We start from the raw sequence: 23,748 nt of genomic DNA, 5'->3' as shown, positions 1-23,748 counted from the left end.
ACCATCTGAAAAAATAAAATCGATTCTATCTTGCTTGGTTCAATAGATATAAAAAATTATCCCTTTTAGTCGATTAACCCAACCCACTATGACGTAGAAATTGAACCTATAACGACAGAACCTTGAATCGGCTTGTGGATTAATGTACACATAAAAACCTACCATCTGCAAAAACAAAATCGATTCTGTCTTGCTTGGTTCAATATATATGGACACTTATCTCTTTTAGTCGGTTAACCCCACCCACTATGACGTAGAAATTGAAACTATAACGATAGAACCTTGGATCAGCTTGTGGATTAATGTACACATAAAGACCTACCATCTGAAAAAATAAAATCGATTCTATCTTGCTTGGTTCAATAGATATAAAAAATTATCCCTTTTAGTCGATTAACCCAACCCACTATGACGTAGAAATTGAACCTATAACGATAGAACCTTGTATGAGCTTGTGGATTAATACACACATAAAAACCTATCATCTGCAAAAACAAAATCGATTCTATCTTGCATGGTTCAATATATATGGACACTTATCTCTTTTAGTCGGTTAACCCCACCCACTATGACGTAGAAATTGAAACTATAACGATAGAACCTTGGATCAGCTTGTGGATTAATTTAAACATAAAAACCTACCATCTGCAAAAATAAAATCGAGTCTATCTTGCTTGGTTCAATAGATATGGACACTTATCTCTTTTAGTCGGTTAACCCCACCCACTATGCCTTAGAAATTGAACCTATAACGATAGAACCTTGTATGAGCCTGTGGATTAATACACACATAAAAACCTATCATCTACAAAAACAAAATCGATTCTGTCTTGCTTGGTTCAATATATATGGACACTTATCTCTTTTAGTCGGTTAACTCCACCCACTATGACGTAGAAATTGAACCTATAACGATAGAACCTTGGATCAGCTTGTGGATTAATATAAACATAAAAACCTACCATCTGCAAAAATAAAATCGATTCTATCTTGCTTGGTTCAATAGATATGGACACTTATCCCTTTTAGTCTGTTAACCCCACCCGCTATGACGTAGAAATTGAACCTATAACGTTAGAACCTTGAATCAGCTTGTGCATTAATATACACATAAAAGCCTACCATCTGCAAAAATAAAATCGATTCTATCTTGCTTGGTTCAATAGATATGGACACTTATCCCTTTTAGTCGTTTAACCCCACCCCCTATGACGTAGAAATTGAACCGTTAACGATAGAGCCTTGGATCAGCTTGTGGATTAATATACACATAAAAACCTACCACCTGCAAAAATAAAATCGATTATATCTTGCATGGTGCAATAGATATGGACTTTTATCCCTTTTAGTCGGTTAACCCCACCCACTATGACGTAGAAACTGAACATATAACGATAGAACCTTGAATCAGCTTGTGCATTAATATACACATAAAGGCCTACCATCTGCAAAAATAAAATCGATTCTATCTTGCTTGGTTCAATAGATATGGACACTTATCCCTTTTAGTCGTTTAACCCCACCCACTATGACGTAGAAATTGAACCGTTAACGATAGATCTTTGGATCAGCTTGTGGATTAATATACACATAAAACCTACCATCTGCAAAAATAAAATCGATTCTATCTTGCATGGTGCAATAGATATGGACTTTTATCCCTTTTAGTCGGTTAACCCCACCCACTATGACATAGAAATTTACCCTATAACGACAGAACCTTGTATCAGCTTGTGGATTAATGTACACATAAAACCTACCATCTGCAAAAATAAAATCTATTATATCTTGCTTGGTTCAATAGATATGGACACTTATCCCTTTTAGTCGGTTAACGCCACCCGACCCACTATGACGTAGAAATTTACCCTATAACGACAGAACCTAGTAGCAGCTTGTGGATTAATGTACACATAAAACCTACCATCTGCAAAAATAAAATCTATTATATATTACTTGGTTCAATAGATATGGACACTTATCCCTTTTAGTCGGTTAACTCCACCCACTATGACGTAGAAATTGAACCATTAATGATGGAGCCTTGGATCAGCTTGTGGTTTAATGTACACATAAAAACCTATCATCTGCAAAAACAAAATCGATTCTATCTTGCATGGTACAATAGATATGGACACATATCCCTTTTAGTCGGTTAACCCAAACCACTATGACGTAGAAATTGAACCGTTAACGATAGAACCGTTGATCAGCTTGTGAATTAGTATACACATAAAAACTATCATCTGCAAAAACAAAATCGATTCTATTTTGCATGGTGCAATAGATATGGACACTTATCCCTTTTAGTCGGTTAACCCCACCCGCTATGACTTAGAAATTGAAGCATTAACGATGGAGCCATGGATCAGCTTGTGGTTTAATGTACACATAAAAACCTATCATCTGCAAAAACAAAATCGATTCTATCTTGCATGGTGCAATAGATATGGACACTTATCCCTTTTAGTCGCTTAACCCCACTCATTATGACGTAGAAATTTAACCCTATAACGACAGAACCTTGGATCAGCCTGTGTATTAATGTACACATAAAAACCTACCATCTGCAAAAATAAAATCGATTATATCTTGCTTGGTTCAATAGATATGGACACTTATCCCTTTTAGTCGGTTAACCCCACCCACTATGATGTAGAAATTGAACCGTTAACGACAGAACCTTGGATCAGCTTTTGGATTAGTATACACATAAAAACCTATCATCTGCAAAAACAAAATCGATTCTATTTTGCATGGTGCAATAGATATGGACACTTATCCCTTTTAGTCGGTTAACCCCACCCATTATGACGTAGAAATTGACGCTATAGCGACAGAACCTTGGATCAGCTTGTATATTAATATACACATAAAACCCTACCATCTGCAAAAATAAAATCGATTCTACCTTGCTTGGTTCAATATATATGGCACTTATCTCTTTTAGTCGGTTAACCCCACCCATTATGACGTAGAAATTGAACCGTTAACGACAGAACCTTGGATCAGCTTGTGCATTAATACACACATAAAAACCTGCCATATGCAAATATAAAATCGATTCTATCTTGCTTGGTTCAATAGATATGGACACTTATCCCTTTTAGTCGGTTAACCCCACACACTTTGACGTAGAAATTGACCCTATAACGAGAAAACCTTGGATCAGCCTGTGTATTAATGTACACATAAAAACCTACCATCTGCAAAAATAAAATCGATTATATCTTGCTTGGATCAATAGATATGGACACTTATCCCTTTTAGTCGGTTAACCCCACACACTTTGACGTAGAAATTGACCCTATAACGACAGAACCTTGGATCAGCTTGTGTATTAATGTACACATAAAAACTTACCATCTGCAAAAATAAAATCGATTCTATCTTGCTTGGTTCAATAGATATGGACACTTATCCCTTTTAGTCGGTTAACCCCACACACTTTGACGTAGAAATTGACCCTATAACGACAGAACCTTGGATCAGCTTGTGCATTAATACACACATAAATACCTGCCATATGCAAATATAAAATCGATTCTATCTTGCTTGGTTCAATAGATATGGACACTTATCCCTTTTAGTCGGTTAACCCCACACACTTTGATGTAGAAATAACCCAATGACGACAGGACCCTAGATCTGCCTGTGTATTAATATACACATAAAAACCTACCATCTGCAAAAATAAAATCGATTATATCTTGCTTGGTTCAATAGATATGGACACTTATCCCTTTTAGTCGGTTAACCCCACCCACTATGACGTAGAAATTGAACCGTTAACGACAGAACCTTGGATCAGCTTGTGCATTAATACACACATAAAAACCTGCCATATGCAAATATAAAATCGATTCTATCTTGCATGGTGCAATAGATATGGACACTTATCCCTTTTGTTCGGTTAACCCCACCCACTGTGACGTAGAAATTGAAACTATAACGATAGAACCTTGGATCAGCTTGTGGATTAATGTACACATAAAGACCTACCATCTGCAAGAACAAAATCGATTCTACCTTGCATGGTGCAATAGATATGGACACTTATCCCTTTTGTTCGGTTAACCCCACCCACTGTGACGTAGAAATTGAAACTATAACGATAAAACCTTGGATCAGCTTGTGGATTAATGTACACATAAAGACCTACCATCTGAAAAAATAAAATCGATTCTATCTTGCTTGGTTCAATAGATATAAAAAATTATCCCTTTTAGTCGATTAACCCAACCCACTATGACGTAGAAATTGAACCTATAACGACAGAACCTTGAATCGGCTTGTGGATTAATGTACACATAAAAACCTACCATCTGCAAAAACAAAATCGATTCTGTCTTGCTTGGTTCAATATATATGGACACTTATCTCTTTTAGTCGGTTAACCCCACCCACTATGACGTAGAAATTGAAACTATAACGATAGAACCTTGGATCAGCTTGTGGATTAATGTACACATAAAGACCTACCATCTGAAAAAATAAAATCGATTCTATCTTGCTTGGTTCAATAGATATAAAAAATTATCCCTTTTAGTCGATTAACCCAACCCACTATGACGTAGAAATTGAACCTATAACGATAGAACCTTGTATGAGCTTGCGGATTAATACACACATAAAAACCTATCATCTGCAAAAACAAAATCGATTCTATCTTGCATAGTTCAATATATATGGACACTTATCTCTTTTAGTCGGTTAACCCCACCCACTATGACGTAGAAATTGAAACTATAAGGATAGAACCTTGGATCAGCTTGTGGATTAATTTAAACATAAAAACCTACCATCTGCATAAATAAAATCGATTCTATCTTGCTTGGTTCAATAGATATGGACACTTATCTCTTTTAGTCGGTTAACCCCACCCACTATGCCTTAGAAATTGAACCTATAACGATAGAACCTTGTATGAGCTTGTGGATTAATACACACATAAAAACCTATCATCTACAAAAACAAAATCGATTCTGTCTTGCTTGGTTCAATATATATGGACACTTATCTCTTTTAGTCGGTTAACTCCACCCACTATGACGTAGAAATTGAACCTATAACGATAGAACCTTGGATCAGCTTGTGGATTAATATAAACATAAAAACCTACCATCTGCAAAAATAAAATCGATTCTATCTTGCTTGGTTCAATAGATATGGACACTTATCCCTTTTAGTCTGTTAACCCCACCCGCTATGACGTAGAAATTGAACCTATAACGTTAGAACCTTGAATCAGCTTGTGCATTAATATACACATAAAAGCCTACCATCTGCAAAAATAAAATCGATTCTATCTTGTATGGTTCAATAGATATGGACACTTATCCCTTTTAGTCGTTTAACCCCACCCCCTATGACGTAGAAATTGAACCGTTAACGATAGAGCCTTGGATCAGCTTGTGGATTAATATACACATAAAAACCTACCACCTGCAAAAATAAAATCGATTATATCTTGCATGGTGCAATAGATATGGACTTTTATCCCTTTTAGTCGGTTAACCCCACCCACTATGACGTAGAAATTTACCCTATAATGACAGAACCTTGTATCAGCTTGTGGATTAATGTACACATAAAACCTACCATCTGCAAAAATAAAATCTATTATATCTTGCTTGGTTCAATAGATATGGACACTTATCCCTTTTAGTCGTTTAACCCCACCCACTATGACGTAGAAATTGAACCATTAACGATGGAGCCTTGGATCAGCTTGTGGTTTAATGTACACATAAAAACCTATCATCTGCAAAAACAAAATCGATTCTATCTTGCATGGTGCAATAGATATGGACACTTATCCCTTTTAGTCGGTTAACCCCACCCACTATGACGTAGAAATTTACCCTATAACGACAGAACCTTGTATCAGCTTGTGGATTAATGTACACATAAAACCTACCATCTGCAAAAATAAAATCTATTATATCTTGCTTGGTTCAATGGATATGGACACTTATCCCTTTTAGTTGGTTAACCCCACCCTCTATGATGTAGAAATTGAACCATTAACGATGGAGCCTTGGATCAGCTTGTGGTTTAATGTACACATAACAAGTAAGAACGGGACTGTCTTCGGCTGTGCCGAAGACTTCATACCTTTCATGAATGGGGCTGAACAATAATCTTATCCCGTTCGTAATCTCCGAATAATCGGATGTATAAGATAAGAAATATATAGTGAACAGATCTACATACCTTAACGATTTTTAAGACAAATATAAAATAAAAAACGGGTAGGTACTTTGTGTGAGGATGCAAAGTTTCAGGTTTTTTGTGGTCTGCGTGTAAAAACTATGACTACGAATCACGTATTTCAAAAATATATGACGAAAACGTAACTATTTGATGAAATTTGATGAATTTTGAAGATTCTAGCCGTAAAAAAGGGGTCAAAATGACAGTTTATATGAAGTATATAATATATATACGACCGATCTCTATGATTTTTTCAGACAACAATATATGCTATATACGTAAGCATTTTGTGAAATTTGAAGCTTCTAACTGTTAAAACGGGGCAGAAATTGCGCAAAGTTTCTTATCTGAACAATCGGTTGTATGAGATATATATTATGTGTACCACCGATCTCAATGATTTTTTAAACATCAATATATGCTGTACACGTAAGCAGTTGGTGAAATTTGAAGCTTCTAGCTGTTAAAATGGGGCCGAAATCGTAAAAAAAATATATATATACTACATATATATACTATATATACCATCATATATATATTATATATATCACCGATCTCTATGATTTTTTGACACAACAATACATACTATATACGTAAGCAATCGGTGAAATTTGAAGCTTATAACTGTTAAAATGGGGAAGAAATTGCGCAAAGTTTCTTATCTGAACAATCGGTTGTATGGGATATATACTATATATACCACCGGTATCTATGATTTTCTCAGACAACAATATATGCTATACACGTAAGCATTTGGTGAAATTTGAACATATCTAAACGATTTTTAAGATAAATATAAAATAAAAAATAGGTAGGTAATCTGTGTGAGGATGCAAAGCTTCACGATTTTGTGGTCTGCATGTAAAAACTATGGCTACGAATCACGTATTTCAAAAATATATGACGTAAACGTAACTTTTTGATGAAATTTGATGAATCTTGAAGCTTCTAGCCGTAAAAAAGGGGTCAATATGACAGTTTATATGAAGTATATAATATATATACCACCGATCTCTATGATTTTTTCGGACAACAATATATGCTATATACGAAAGCATTTTGTGAAATTTGAAGCTTCTAACTGTTAAAACGGGGCAGAAATTGCGCAAAGTTTCTTATCTGAACAATCGGTTGTATGAGATATATACTATGTATATCACCGATCTCAATGATTTTTTCAGACATCAATATATGCTATACACGTAAGCAGTTGGTGAAATTTGAAGCTTCTAGCTGTTGAAATGGGGTAGAAATTGCGAAAAGTTTCTTATCTGAACAATCGGTTGTATGAGATATATACTATATATAGAACCGATCTCTATGATTTTTTCAGACAACAATATATGCTATATACGTAAGCAATCAGTGAAATTTGAAGCTTATAGCTGTTAAAATGGGGTAGAAATTGCGAAAAGTTTCTTATCTGAACAATCGGTTGTATGAGATATATACTATATATACAACCGATCTCTATGATTTTTTCAGACAACAATATATGCTATATACGTAAGCAATCGGTGAAATTTGAAGCTTATAGCTGTTAAAATGGGGTAGAAATTGCGAAAAGTTTCTTATCTGAACAATCGGTTGTATGAGATATATACTATATATACAACCGATCTCTATGATTTTTTCAGACAACAATATATGCTATATAAGTAAATATTCGGTGAAATTTGAAGCTTCTAGCTGTTAAAATGGGGCTAAAATTTGCGAAAATATATATATATATACTATATATATATACTATATATACCACCATATATATACTATATATACCACCGATCTTTATGATTTTTTCAGACAACAATATATGCTATATGCGTAAGCATTCGCTGAAATTTGAAGCCTCTAGCTCTTAAAATAGGGCAGTAATTACGAAAAGTTCCTTATCTGAACAATCGGTTGTGGGGGATATATACTATATATACGACCGATCTCATAAATTTTTTCAGGCAACAATATGTTCAATATAGTAAAGTATATGGTGAAGTTTGAAGCTTCAATCTGTTAAATTGGGTAAGATATTACAAAAATCCTCTTTTTCTGAAAAATCGGTTGTATGGAGGATATATGCTATAGTGGTCCGATCCGGTCGGTTCCGACAAATGTCTAATCGGACACCCAAATACACCCGCTCACCAAATTTTATCAAGATATCTCAAAAATTGAGGGACTAGTTTGCATACAAACAGACAGACGGACAGACGGATAGACGGACAGACGGACAGACGGACATGGCTAAAACAACTCAGCTCTTCAACCTGATTATTTCGGTATACTTAATGGTGGGTCTATCTATTTTCCTTTAAGGACTTACAATTTTCGGTTTCGTGACGAAATTAATATACCATTTCATTTTCATGAAAGGTATAAAAACCTGTCATCTGCAAAAACAAAATCGATTCTATCTTGCATGGTGCAATAGATATGGACACTTATCCCTTTTAGTCGGTTAACCCCACCCACTATGACGTAGAAATTGAACCGTTAACGATATAACCGTGGATCAGCTTGTGGATTAGTATACACATAAAAACCTATCATCTGCAAACACAAAATCGATTATATTTTGCATGGTGCAATATATATGGACACTTATCCCTTTTAGTCGGTTAACCCCACCCATTATGACGTAGAAATTGATCCTATAACGACAGAACATTGGATCAGCCTGTGTATTAATGTACACATAAAAACCTACCATCTGCAAAAATAAAATCGATTCTATCTTGCTTGGTTCAATAGATATGGACACTTATCCCTTTTAGTCGGTTAACCCCACCCACTATGACGTAGAAATTGAACCGTTAACGACAGAACTTTGGATCAGCTTGTGGATTAGTATACACATAAAAACCTATCATCTGCAAAAACAAAATTGATTCTATTTTGCATGGTGCAATAGATATGGGCACTTATCCCTTTTAGTCGGTTAACCCCACCCATTATGACGTAGAAATTGACGCTATAACGACAGAACCTTGGATCAGCTTGTATATTAATATACACATAAAAACCTACCATCTGCAAAAATAAAATCGATTCTATCTTGCTTGGTTCAATAGATATGGCACTTATCCCTTTTAGTCGGTTAACCCCACCCACTATGACGTAGAAATTGAACCGTTAACGACAGAACCTTGGATCAGCTTGTGGATTAGTATACACATAAAAACCTATCATCTGCAAAAACAAAATCGATTCTATTTTGCATGGTGCAATAGATATGAACACTTATCCCTTTTAGTCGTTTAACCCCACCCACTATAACGTAGAAATTAAACATATAACGATAGAACCTTGGATCAGATTGTGGATTAATATAAACATAAAAACCTACCATCTGCAAAAATAAAATCGATTCTATCTTGCTTGGTTCAATAGATATGGACACTTATCCCTTTTAGTCTGTTAACCCCACCCACTATGACGTAGAAACTGAACATATAACGATAGAACCTTGAATCAGCTTGTGCATTAATATACACATAAAAGCCTACCATCTGCAAAAATAAAATCGATTCTATCTTGCTTGGTTCAATAGATATGGACACTTATCCCTTTTAGTCGTTTAACCCCACCCACTATGACGTAGAAATTGAACCGTTAACGATAGATCTTTGGATCAGCTTGTGGATTAATATACACATAAAAACCTACCATCTGCAAAAATAAAATCGATTCTATCTTGCATGGTGCAATAGATATGGACTTTTATCCCTTTTAGTCGGTTAACCCCACCCACTATGACATAGAAATTTACCCTATAACGACAGAACCTTGTATCAGCTTGTGGATTAATGTACACATAAAACCTACCATCTGCAAAAATAAAATCTATTATATCTTGCTTGGTTCAATAGATATGGACACTTATCCCTTTTAGTCGGTTAACGCCACCCGACCCACTATGACGTAGAAATTTACCCTATAACGACAGAACCTAGTATCAGCTTGTGGATTAATGTACACATAAAACCTACCATCTGCAAAAATAAAATCTATTATATATTACTTGGTTCAATAGATATGGACACTTATCCCTTTTAGTCGGTTAACTCCACCCACTATGACGTAGAAATTGAACCATTAATGATGGAGCCTTGGATCAGCTTGTGGTTTAATGTACACATAAAAACCTATCATCTGCAAAAACAAAATCGATTCTATCTTGCATTGTACAATAGATATGGACACATATCCCTTTTAGTCGGTTAACCCCACCCACTATGATGTAGAAATTGAACCGTTAACGACAGAACCTTGGATCAGCTTTTGGATTAGTATACACATAAAAACCTATCATCTGCAAAAACAAAATCGATTCTATTTTGCATGGTGCAATAGATATGGACACTTATCCCTTTTAGTCGGTTAACCCCACCCATTATGACGTAGAAATTGACGCTATAGCGACAGAACCTTGGATCAGCTTGTATATTAATATACACATAAAAACCTACCATCTGCAAAAATAAAATCTATTATATATTACTTGGTTCAATAGATATGGACACTTATCCCTTTTAGTCGGTTAACTCCACCCACTATGACGTAGAAATTGAACCATTAATGATGGAGCCTTGGATCAGCTTGTGGTTTAATGTACACATAAAAACCTATCATCTGCAAAAACAAAATCGATTCTATCTTGCATTGTACAATAGATATGGACACATATCCCTTTTAGTCGGTTAACCCCACCCACTATGATGTAGAAATTGAACCGTTAACGACAGAACCTTGGATCAGCTTGTGCATTAATACACACATAAAAACCTGCCATATGCAAATATAAAATCGATTCTATCTTGCTTGGTTCAATAGATATGGACACTTATCCCTTTTAGTCGGTTAACCCCACACACTTTGACGTAGAAATTGACCCTATAACGAGAAAACCTTGGATCAGCTTGTGTATTAATGTACACATAAAAACCTACCATCTGCAAAAATAAAATCGATTATATCTTGCTTGGATCAATAGATATGGACACTTATCCCTTTTAGTCGGTTAACCCCACACACTTTGACGTTGAAATTGACCCTATAACGAGAGAACCTTGGATCAGCCTGTGTATTAATGTACACATAAAAACCTACCATCTGCAAAAATAAAATCGATTATATCTTGCTTGGATCAATAGATATGGACACTTATCCCTTTTAGTCGGTTAACCCCACCCATTATGACGTAGAAATTGATCCTATAACGACAGAACATTGGATCAGCCTGTGTATTAATGTACACATAAAAACCTACCATCTGCAAAAATAAAATCGATTCTATCTTGCTTGGTTCAATAGATATGGACACTTATCCCTTTTAGTCGGTTAACCCCACCCACTATGACGTAGAAATTGAACCGTTAACGACAGAACTTTGGATCAGCTTGTGGATTAGTATACACATAAAAACCTATCATCTGCAAAAACAAAATTGATTCTATTTTGCATGGTGCAATAGATATGGGCACTTATCCCTTTTAGTCGGTTAACCCCACCCATTATGACGTAGAAATTGATGCTATAACGACAGAACCTTGGATCAGCTTGTATATTAATATACACATAAAAACCTACCATCTGCAAAAATAAAATCGATTCTATCTTGCTTGGCTCAATAGATATGGCACTTATCCCTTTTAGTCGGTTAACCCCACCCACTATGACGTAGAAATTGAACCGTTAACGACAGAACCTTGGATCAGCTTGCGGATTAGTATACACATAAAAACCTATCATCTGCAAAAACAAAATCGATTCTATTTTGCATGGTGCAATAGATGTGAACACTTATCCCTTTTAGTCGTTTAACCCCACCCACTATGACGTAGAAATTAAACATATAACGATAGAACCTTGGATCAGATTGTGGATTAATATAAACATAAAAATCTACCATCTGCAAAAATAAAATCGATTCTATCTTGCTTGGTTCAATAGATATGGACACTTATCCCTTTTAGTCTGTTAACCCCACCCACTATGACGTAGAAACTGAACATATAACGATAGAACCTTGAATCAGCTTGTGCATTAATATACACATAAAAGCCTACCATCTGCAAAAATAAAATCGATTCTATCTTGCTTGGTTCAATAGATATGGACACTTATCCCTTTTAGTCGTTTAACCCCACCCACTATGACGTAGAAATTGAACCGTTAACGATAGATCCTTGGATCAGCTTGTGGATTAATATACACATAAAAACCTACCATCTGCAAAAATAAAATCGATTCTATCTTGCATGGTGCAATAGATATGGACTTTTATCCCTTTTAGTCGGTTAACCCCACCCACTATGACATAGAAATTTACCCTATAACGACAGAACCTTGTATCAGCTTGTGGATTAATGTACACATAAAACCTACCATATGCAAAAATAAAATCTATTATATCTTGCTTGGTTCAATAGATATGGACACTTATCCCTTTTAGTCGGTTAACGCCACCCGACCCACTATGACGTAGAAATTTACCCTATAACGACAGAACCTAGTATCAGCTTGTGGATTAATGTACACATAAAACCTACCATCTGCAAAAATAAAATCTATTATATATTACTTGGTTCAATAGATATGGACACTTATCCCTTTTAGTCGGTTAACTCCACCCACTATGACGTAGAAATTGAACCATTAATGATGGAGCCTTGGATCAGCTTGTGGTTTAATGTACACATAAAAACCTATTATCTGCAAAAACAAAATCGTTTCTATCTTGCATGGTACAATAGATATGGACACATATCCCTTTTAGTCGGTTAACCCAAACCACTATGACGTAGAAATTGAACCGTTAACGATAGAACCGTTGATCAGCTTGTGAATTAGTATACACATAAAAACTATCATCTGCAAAAACAAAATCGATTCTATTTTGCATGGTGCAATAGATATGGACACTTATCCCTTTTAGTCGGTTAACCCCACCCGCTATGACTTAGAAATTGAACCATTAACGATGGAGCCATGGATCAGCTTGTGGTTTAATGTACACATAAAAACCTATCATCTGCAAAAACAAAATCGATTCTATCTTGCATGGTGCAATAGATATGGACACTTATCCCTTTTAGTTGGTTAACCCCACTCATTATGACGTAGAAATTTAACCCTATAACGACAGAACCTTGGATCAGCCTGTGTATTAATGTACACATAAAAACCTACCATCTGCAAAAATAAAATCGATTATATCTTGCTTGGTTCAATAGATATGGACACTTATCCCTTTTAGTCGGTTAACCCCACCCACTATGATGTAGAAATTGAACCGTTAACTACAGAACCTTGGATCAGCTTTTGGATTAGTATACACATAAAAACCTATCATCTGCAAAAACAAAATCGATTCTATTTTGCATGGTGCAATAGATATGGACACTTATCCCTTTTAGTCGGTTAACCCCACCCATTATGACGTAGAAATTGACGCTATAGCGACAGAACCTTGGATCAGCTTGTATATTAATATACACATAAAAACCTACCATCTGCAAAAATAAAATCGATTCTATCTTGCTTGGTTCAATAGATATGGCACTTATCCCTTTTAGTCGGTTAACTCCACCCACTATGACGTAGAAATTGAACCATTAATGATGGAGCCTTGGATCAGCTTGTGGTTTAATGTACACATAAAAACCTATTATCTGCAAAAACAAAATCGATTCTATCTTGCATGGTACAATAGATATGGACACATATCCCTTTTAGTCGGTTAACCCAAACCACTATGACGTAGAAATTGAACCGTTAACGATAGAACCGTTGATCAGCTTGTGAATTAGTATACACATAAAAACTATCATTTGCAAAAACAAAATCGATTCTATTTTGCATGGTGCAATAGATATGGACACTTATCCCTTTTAGTCGGTTAACCCCACCCGCTATGACTTAGAAATTGAACCATTAACGATGGAGCCATGGATCAGCTTGTGGTTTAATGTACACATAAAAACCTATCATCTGCAAAAACAAAATCGATTCTATTTTGCACGGTGCAATAGATATGAACACTTATCCCTTTTAGTCGTTTAACCCCACCCACTATAACGTAGAAATTAAACATATAACGATAGAACCTTGGATCAGATTGTGGATTAATATAAACATAAAAACCTACCATCTGCAAAAATAAAATCGATTCTATCTTGCTTGGTTCAATAGATATGGACACTTATCCCTTTTAGTCTGTTAACCCCACCCACTATGACGTAGAAACTGAACATATAACGATAGAACCTTGAATCAGCTTGTGCATTAATATACACATAAAAGCCTACCATCTGCAAAAATAAAATCAATTCTATCTTGCTTGGTTCAATAGATATGGACACTTATCCATTTTAGTCGTTTAACCCCACCCACTATGACGTAGAAATTGAACCGTTAACGATAGATCCTTGGATCAGCTTGTGGATTAATATACACATAAAAACCTACCATCTGCAAAAATAAAATCGATTCTATCTTGCATGGTGCAATAGATATGGACTTTTATCCCTTTTAGTCGATTAACCCCACCCACTATGACATAGAAATTTACCCTATAACGACAGAACCTTGTATCAGCTTGTGGATTAATGTACACATAAAACCTACCATCTGCAAAAATAAAATCTATTATATCTTGCTTGGTTCAATAGATATGGACACTTATCCCTTTTAGTCGGTTAACGCCACCCGACCCACTATGACGTAGAAATTTACCCTATAACGACAGAACCTAGTATCAGCTTGTGGATTAATGTACACATAAAACCTACCATCTGCAAAAATAAAATCTATTATATATTACTTGGTTCAATAGATATGGACACTTATCCCTTTTAGTCGGTTAACTCCACCCACTATGACGTAGAAATTGAACCATTAATGATGGAGCCTTGGATCAGCTTGTGGTTTAATGTACACATAAAAACCTATTATCTGCAAAAACAAAATCGATTCTATTTTGCATGGTGCAATAGATATGGACACTTATCCCTTTTAGTCGGTTAACCCCACCCGCTATGACTTAGAAATTGAACCATTAACGATGGAGCCATGGATCAGCTTGTGGTTTAATGTACACATAAAAACCTATCATCTGCAAAAACAAAATCGATTCTATTTTGCATGGTGCAATAGATATGGACACTTATCCCTTTTAGTCGGTTAACCCCACCCGCTATGACTTAGAAATTGAACCATTAACGATGGAGCCATGGATCAGCTTGTGGTTTAATGTACACATAAAAACCTATCATCTGCAAAAACAAAATCGATTCTATCTTGCATGGTGCAATAGATATGGACACTTACCCTTTTAGTCGGTTAACCCCACTCATTATGACGTAGAAATTTAACCCTATAACGACAGAACCTTGGATCAGCCTGTGTATTAATGTACACATAAAAACCTACCATCTGCAAAAATAAAATCGATTATATCTTGCTTGGTTCAATAGATATGGACACTTATCCCTTTTATTCGGTTAACCCCACCCACTATGATGTAGAAATTGAACCGTTAACGACAGAAACTTGGATCAGCTTTTGGATTAGTATACACATAAAAACCTATCATCTGCAAAAACAAAATCGATTCTACCTTGCTTGGTTCAATAGATATGGCACTTATCTCTTTTAGTCGGTTAACCCCACCCATTATGACGTAGAAATTGAACCGTTAACGACAGAACCTTGGATCAGCTTGTGCATTAATACACACATAAAAACCTGCCATATGCAAATATAAAATCGATTCTATCTTGCTTGGTTCAATAGATATGGACACTTATCCCTTTTAGTCGGTTAACCCCACACACTTTGACGTAGAAATTGACCCTATAACGAGAGAACCTTGGATCAGCCTGTGTATTAATGTACACATAAAAACCTACCATCTGCAAAAATAAAATCGATTATATCTTGCTTGGATCAATAGATATGGACACTTATCCCTTTTAGTCGGTTAACCCCACACACTTTGACGTTGAAATTGACCCTATAACGAGAGAACCTTGGATCAGCCTGTGTATTAATGTACACATAAAAACCTACCATCTGCAAAAATAAAATCGATTATATCTTGCTTGGATCAATAGATATGGACACTTATCCCTTTTAGTCGGTTAACCCCACACACTTTGACGTAGAAATTGACCCTATAACGACAGAACCTTGGATCAGCTTGTGTATTAATGTACACATAAAAACCTACCATCTGCAAAAATATAATCGATTCTATCTTGCTTGGTTCAATAGATATGGACACTTATCCCTTTTAGTCGGTTAACCCCACACACTTTGACGTAGAAATTGACCCTATAACGACAGAACCTTGGATCAGCTTGTGCATTAATACACACATAAACACCTGCCATATGCAAATATAAAATCGATTCTATCTTGCTTGGTTCAATAGATATGGACACTTATCCCTTTTAGTCGGTTAACCCCACACACTTTGATGTAGAAATAACCCAATGACGACAGAACCCTAGATCTGCCTGTGTATTAATATACACATAAAAACCTACCATCTGCAAAAATAAAATCGATTATATCTTGCTTGGTTCAATAGATATGGACGCTTATCCCTTTTAGTCGGTTAACCCCACCCACTATGACGTAGAAATTGAACCATTAACGACAGAACCTTGGATCAGCTTGTGCATTAATACACACATAAAAACCTGCCATATGCAAATATAAAATCGATTATATCTTGCATGGTGCAATAGATATGGACACTTATCCCTTTTGTTCGGTTCACCCCACCCACTGTGACGTAGAAATTGAAACTATAACGATAGAACCTTGGATCAGCTTGTGGATTAATGTACACATAAAGACCTACCATCTGCAAGAACAAAATCGATTCTACCTTGCATGGTGCAATAGATATGGACACTTATCCCTTTTGTTCGGTTAACCCCACCCACTGTGACGTAGAAATTGAAACTATAAAGATAGAACCTTGGATCAGCTTGTGGATTAATGTACACATAAAGACCTACCATCTGAAAAAATAAAATTGATTCTATCTTGCTTGGTTCAATAGATATAAAAAATTATCCCTTTTAGTCGATTAACCCAACCCACTATGACGTAGAAATTGAACCTATAACGACAGAACCTTGAATTGGCTTGTGGATTAATGTACACATAAAAACCTACCATCTGCAAAAACAAAATCGATTCTGTCTTGCTTGGTTCAATATATATGGACACTTATCTCTTTTAGTCGGTTAACCCCACCCACTATGACGTAGAAATTGAAACTATAACGATAGAACCTTGGATCAGCTTGTGGATTAATGTACACATAAAGACCTACCATCTGAAAAAATAAAATCGATTCTATCTTGCTTGGTTCAATAGATATAAAAAATTATCCCTTTTAGTCGATTAACCCAACCCACTATGACGTAGAAATTGAACCTATAACGACAGAACCTTGAATCGGCTTGTGGATTAATGTACACATAAAAACCTACCATCTGCAAAAACAAAATCGATTCTGTCTTGCTTGGTTCAATATATATGGACACTTATCTCTTTTAGTCGGTTAACCCCACCCACTATGACGTAGAAATTGAACCTATAACGATAGAACCTTGGATCATCTTGTGGATTAATATAAACATAAAAACCTACCATCTGCAAAAATAAAATCGATTCTATCTTGCTTGGTTCAATAGATATGGACACTTATCCCTTTTGGTCGTTTAACCCCACCCACTATGGCGTAGAAATTGAACCGTTAACGATAGAGCCTTATATCAGCTTGTGGATTAATATACACATAAAAACCTACCATCTGTAAAAATAAAATCGGTTCTATCTTGCATGGTGCAATAGATATGGACTTTTATCCCTTTTAGTCGGCTAACCCCACCCTCTATGACGTAGAAATTCACCCTATAACAACAGAACCTTGTATCAGCTTGTGGATTAATGTACACATAAAACTTATCATCTGCAAAAATAAAATCTATTATATCTTGCTTGGTTCTCTAGATATGGACACTTATCGCTTTTAGTCGGTTAACCCCACCCACTATGACGTAGAAATTGAACCGTTAACGATGGAGCTTTGGATCAGCTTGTGGTTTAATGTACACATAAAAAACTATCATCTGCAAAAACAAAATCGATTCTATCTTGCATGGTGCAATAGATACGGACACTTACCCTTTTAGTCGGTTAACCCCACCCACTATGACGTAGAAATTGAACCGTTAACGAGAGAACTTTGGATCAGCTTGTGCATTAATACACACATAAAAACCTGCCATATGCAAATATAAAATCGATTCTATCTTGCTTGGTTCAATAGATATGGACACTTATCCCTTTTAGTCGGTTAACCCCACACACTTTGACGTAGAAATTGACCCTATAACGACAGAACCTTGGATCAGCTTGTGGATTAATATACAGATAAAAACCTACCATATGAAAAAATAAAATCGATTCTATCTTGCTTGGTTCAATAGATATGGACACTTATCCCTTTTAGTAGGTTAACCCCACACACTTTGACGTAGAAATTGACCCTATAACTACAGAATCTTGAATCAGCCTGTGTATTAATGTACACATAAAAACCTACCATCTGCAAAAATAAAATCGATTATATCTTGCTTGGTTCAATAGATATGGACACACATCCCTTTTAGTCGGTTAACCCCACCCACTATGACGTAGAAATTGAACCGTTAACGACAGAACCTTGGATAAGCTTGTGCATTAATACACACATAAAAACCTGCAATATGCAAATATAAAATCGATTCTATCTTGCGTAGTTCAAAAGATATGGACACTTATCGCTTTTAGTCGGTTAACCCCACGCACTTTGACGTAGAAATTGACCCTATAACGACAGAACCTTGGATCAGCCTGTGTATTAATGTACACATAAAAACTTATCATCTGCAAAAATAAAATCGATTATATCTTGCTTGGTTCAATAGATATGGACACTTATCCCTTTTAGTCGGTTAACCCTACCCACTATGACGTAGAAATTGAACCGTTAACGACAGAACCTTGGATCAGCTTGTGCATTAATACACACATAAGAACCTGCCATATGCAAATATAAAATCGATTCTATCTTGCTTAGTTCAATAGATATGGACACTTATCTCTTTTAGTCGGTTAACCCCACCTGTTCGGCCGGTATGCGTCTAATCCTGGAGAGGTGGGCGCACCGGGTCGATCTCAGTGGGAATAGAAGATTCACTCAAACGAGACAAATAAGAAACACAGGATGATTTTCCTCGTTATAATAATGCACTTTATTGGGTAGAGCGAAATAAATTGAATACAATATTACCTGACTGTACAGTTGTAGGAAGCGGCGGAGATCCTTGGCGGCAGATGTTAGCTGGTTGGCTGTTGAAAACAAAGAGGCCGTTTGAATAGCAAGCTACAATCGTTGACCCGCAAAATCCTTCGTTTTGAAGGGGAAACACACCCACACATCAACCGCGACATGCACATGCATGAGTGCTGACAAAAAACACACATACACGTGCATGTACATGCATGCACATGCATGTGGCGGTGATGGTGTGGGTGGTTTCAAATTAATTCGAGTATCGATTCGCAGAGTTGCATTGGGGGGATCGCAGATAGATGCGGAAAAAGTTAGGCATCCTGCCTAAACATGCCAGCCCCCTTGCAATACGCAACATCGTTTTTCGCCAATGACCTCCGCTGAAACGAGAAAAATGAATATAAGACTTACACACTAAACTTAATCTAAATGAGGAGTTCGTCTGACGACGCAAAATGACCGGGAATCCTTTCCGACTTGCTTCGCATGCCACCTGAGCTAAGATGAAGACATTAGCGGTTATGAGCAGTTATAAGTGAATATTTCTTGCCATTGAATTATACATAAATATAGAAATTCAGAATGTAATATGTGTATAGTCGATAGCCAGTAAGGCTGGACGAAGAGGCCGAGGTCTCCGTTCCAGAGTGGCACCATTTTTTTGTTATTCTTTGGTTTTTGTCGTTCCGGATGGAGAAGCCGAGGTCTCCATTCCAGATTTGCGGTTTTTTTGTTGGTTGGAAGAAGAGGCAGAGGTCTCCGTTCCAGACTCGATGGTTTTGAGGTTTTTCTGGGCTGGACGAAGAGGCAAAGGTCTCCGTTCCAGCGTATAACGTGTCGTGTCGCTCTCAAGTCGACTGTGGCATTTTATGGATGTGCCAGGGCGAGTGGCCGTGAGGTTGGTTGGGTGATGCGCGTTTTCGCTGCAGCGCATGTATTTCGTCAGTTGTGTATTATATTATTACCCTACAAAACATTTGGTGAGAAAACTTACCCACGCCCACGCAAATGTGACTGCGAATATAGCCTATAACCGTAAAATGACTAGTCAAATGACGAGAGCGTTTTTGCAAAGTAGTTAGTGTTGTGATTTCGAGCAGCTTATGCATTTCAACAAAACCAGAAAGATTGCGGTGTGTGGAAGGTTGGAACGGACGTGATTCCAAGAAAATCGTAATTAAACTCGAAAGTGTACCAACTGCCGGTGCTTGCATGCAGATTGGCGATGCGTTCTCCACGACGCGTTCTATCTGTACGTACCATTCTGAGATTGCATGCAACCCTGCCGTGTATTTCTTGGTTAGCTGACAGCTGGTATGGTGAATTTGTGGTGTGCGAGTATATATATATATATATATATATATATATATATATATATATATGTATTTGCTTGCCCTTGAAAAAAAAACTAGCTCACTGGGGCAGTAGCACACTAGGCCGGTAGAAATAGTTGACTTTTTCCAATTTCGGAATTTTGTCGTGTCGGGATTCTTTTATCTCGGGACTCGGATTGTTTTTGCGCCGATCCCTTATATTGACCTTTTGTGATATTTGTTGTTGAAAAAACAACAAGTCCTGCCCCCCCGCCAGAAAACAGTCCCCAAAAGAAGGAACCGGAAGAAAAAAAAAATAACAAAAAAAAATTTCTTTGAAAGAAAAAATGTGAAATTTTTGTGCAAGGAGAGCTTTTTTTCTTTTTTTTCTCTTTTTTTTTTTGAATTCCTTTGTTGGGGATGACTGGTTGGTACTGCATGAGATACCCACATGAGTAAAAAATAGAAAAACACGTCAGTCCCGATTGTGACGGTTTTCGGTTTTCGGTACTGATTTTTTTATTTTTTATTTAGTGTTCGGTATCCGCCCTTAGTCTGACAGCACTAATGAGGCTGCCGTTGTTATGTTGCGGGTTGCCATCCAGTCGTTTTCCCGTAACAGGAATTTTCCAGGATACATGAATGTAGGATAGTGGTGGATAAATTACCCTCACCACATTGTTATTTGGAAAAGGATTTTCAAGCTGGTAAAGTAAAACGTAAGTGTTGCAGAACGCCCTGTGTTCAATAATTTTAGTAGTTAATTTTATGATCTGGTAACCTTGTAATGTAAACTCGCCGCTGTCTGCCAAGTCCCATTTTGTAATATGAAAAACCGCCATTCGTTGGCAAGCAGTCGGATAAGGCACACAGCGATAAGTAGAAAATTTGTCATTTTGTTTTGTAATGTGATTTTATTAACCTGTAACCTGATTAGAAATAAACCACCCATCCACCCATCCAACCTACCATCTAATAAACCAACATCAATTGTTCACAACTGGGTGCGTTAAATTCGCAAGCCTGGGCCAACGACATCAAACTTTATTTCGCTGTTGACCAAATGGGCTGCGCTTACTGCGCCCGTCACATCAGCAACGCCATGCCCGTAATACTTTGCCAATAACAGCAGCGATCATTTTTAATGCCAAATAAATATTCTCCGTTAAATGTTCAACAGGTGGATATCAATGTTGTAATTGTTTGCCATTTTAACGCCAGTAACACACCACCGTGAAAGCCACTACAACGCTACGTCAACGTCGCCGTCTCAGCCAGGAACGTCGCAGCGCTAGCAAAGTCGTAACACCATTTCGCAACGCAAGGTAAATGTATGTATGCATATTTCTGCCTATATTTCCCAACATCGCCGCCACAAAGCAGTAAATACGTTGCTCTTTGTGCCATATATATCAAACAAAGATTCTGGTAATTAATAAATTTAGAGCCACGAATCTGCGTAGTTAAGCCACGGGTCTGCCTCTACATATATGTAATTTAATAGCCACGCTTCTGTATTAACTGCTTCAATACACCTGCTACATATGTTGCACACACCGCCACGTAGAAGTGCTCGCCTTATGAATAGTAGTAACAACATAGATAAGAACGCCCCATTATCCCCAATAACGGAAACGCCGTCCAGCATATCTGAATCTGCCACACGGACACGTTCAGAAATACAGGTATACAGTGCCCCTAGTAAGTCCGCGGTAACCGAACCAGTACACATCCATGATGGAGCCCCAATTGCCTCAGCCAGCCAAACGGTTATAACCACGGGTACTTCTCTGACGCCAAGCCATGCCCAAAGTAACCACGGTGGTCATAATTACGACGAGATGGAAAAACGTGTAGCCATGTTGGAGCTCCATCTGAAAGCCACTCAAGTACAGTTACAAGAAAGGGAGTCCCAGAACTATGCCCTTCGGTCAACGGGATTGCATAACGGTAGTTCTGCTGTTACCTACGGCAGCAGCGTCGTCGCGCAGTCGCAGCTAATGCTGCCGCAGTCAACGCAAGCACCTCCAGTGCTACCACAGTCAACGCAGACGCGGATTGAGCCGTCGCCAATGCCAACTACCACACAGTCGAATGCCTCTACGCCATTTATCGAAGCCCCTTTCTAGAAATTTATACAATTTTTGTCAACCCAATGTAATACCTTATGATTTGCGCTATACCTCTGCGCTACATTCAAATAATTTATTTTCAGCTCAGTCTTCAGCCGCTCCGACGTCGACGCCTCAAGTCAGTGGGGCTTGCAATAACGTACAGTATGTCTCCTATAATTTGAACCCTCCCAAAAAATTGTTGGATTTGCCTGAGTTTAGCGGTAGGGCTGAGGACTGGCCTATGTTTTATGCATCTTTCGTAGAGTCGACGGCGGCATACAGATATAGCAACTTCAAAAATAACCAGCGTCTCCAAAATTGCCTTAAGGGTGATGCACGTGAAACGGTCAAGTCACTACTCATCCACCCTAACAATGTAAATTGCATTCTAGAACAGTTGAAGTTTAGATTCGGACGACCAGAGCAGCTGGTTCGTAGCCAGTTAGCGCAGGTTAAAGAGATAGCACCAATCTCTGAGAGTATGTTAGGGAAAGTTATATTATTTGCAATGAAGGTAAAAAACATCTGCGCACTTTTGGAATCTGCCGGTGCCGAGCATCATATCGATAACCCTATGCTACTCGACGAATTTATCGCCAAGTTACCCATGAGCAAACGCATTGAGTGGGGTCGGCATGCAGCCACCATACCTGCTCGAGCCACAAAAATACATTTTAACGACTGGCTAACCTCACTCGCCAATGTCATATGCACCATCAATGATGACTGTCAACTCGCTGCTCGTACC

Source organism: Eurosta solidaginis, chromosome X (genome assembly GCF_040869045.1).
Source record: "Eurosta solidaginis isolate ZX-2024a chromosome X, ASM4086904v1, whole genome shotgun sequence".
NCBI classification, from domain to species: Eukaryota; Metazoa; Arthropoda; class Insecta; order Diptera; family Tephritidae; genus Eurosta; species Eurosta solidaginis.
The sequence above is the reverse complement of the archived record's forward strand: the minus strand, read 5'-3'. Positions refer to the sequence as shown.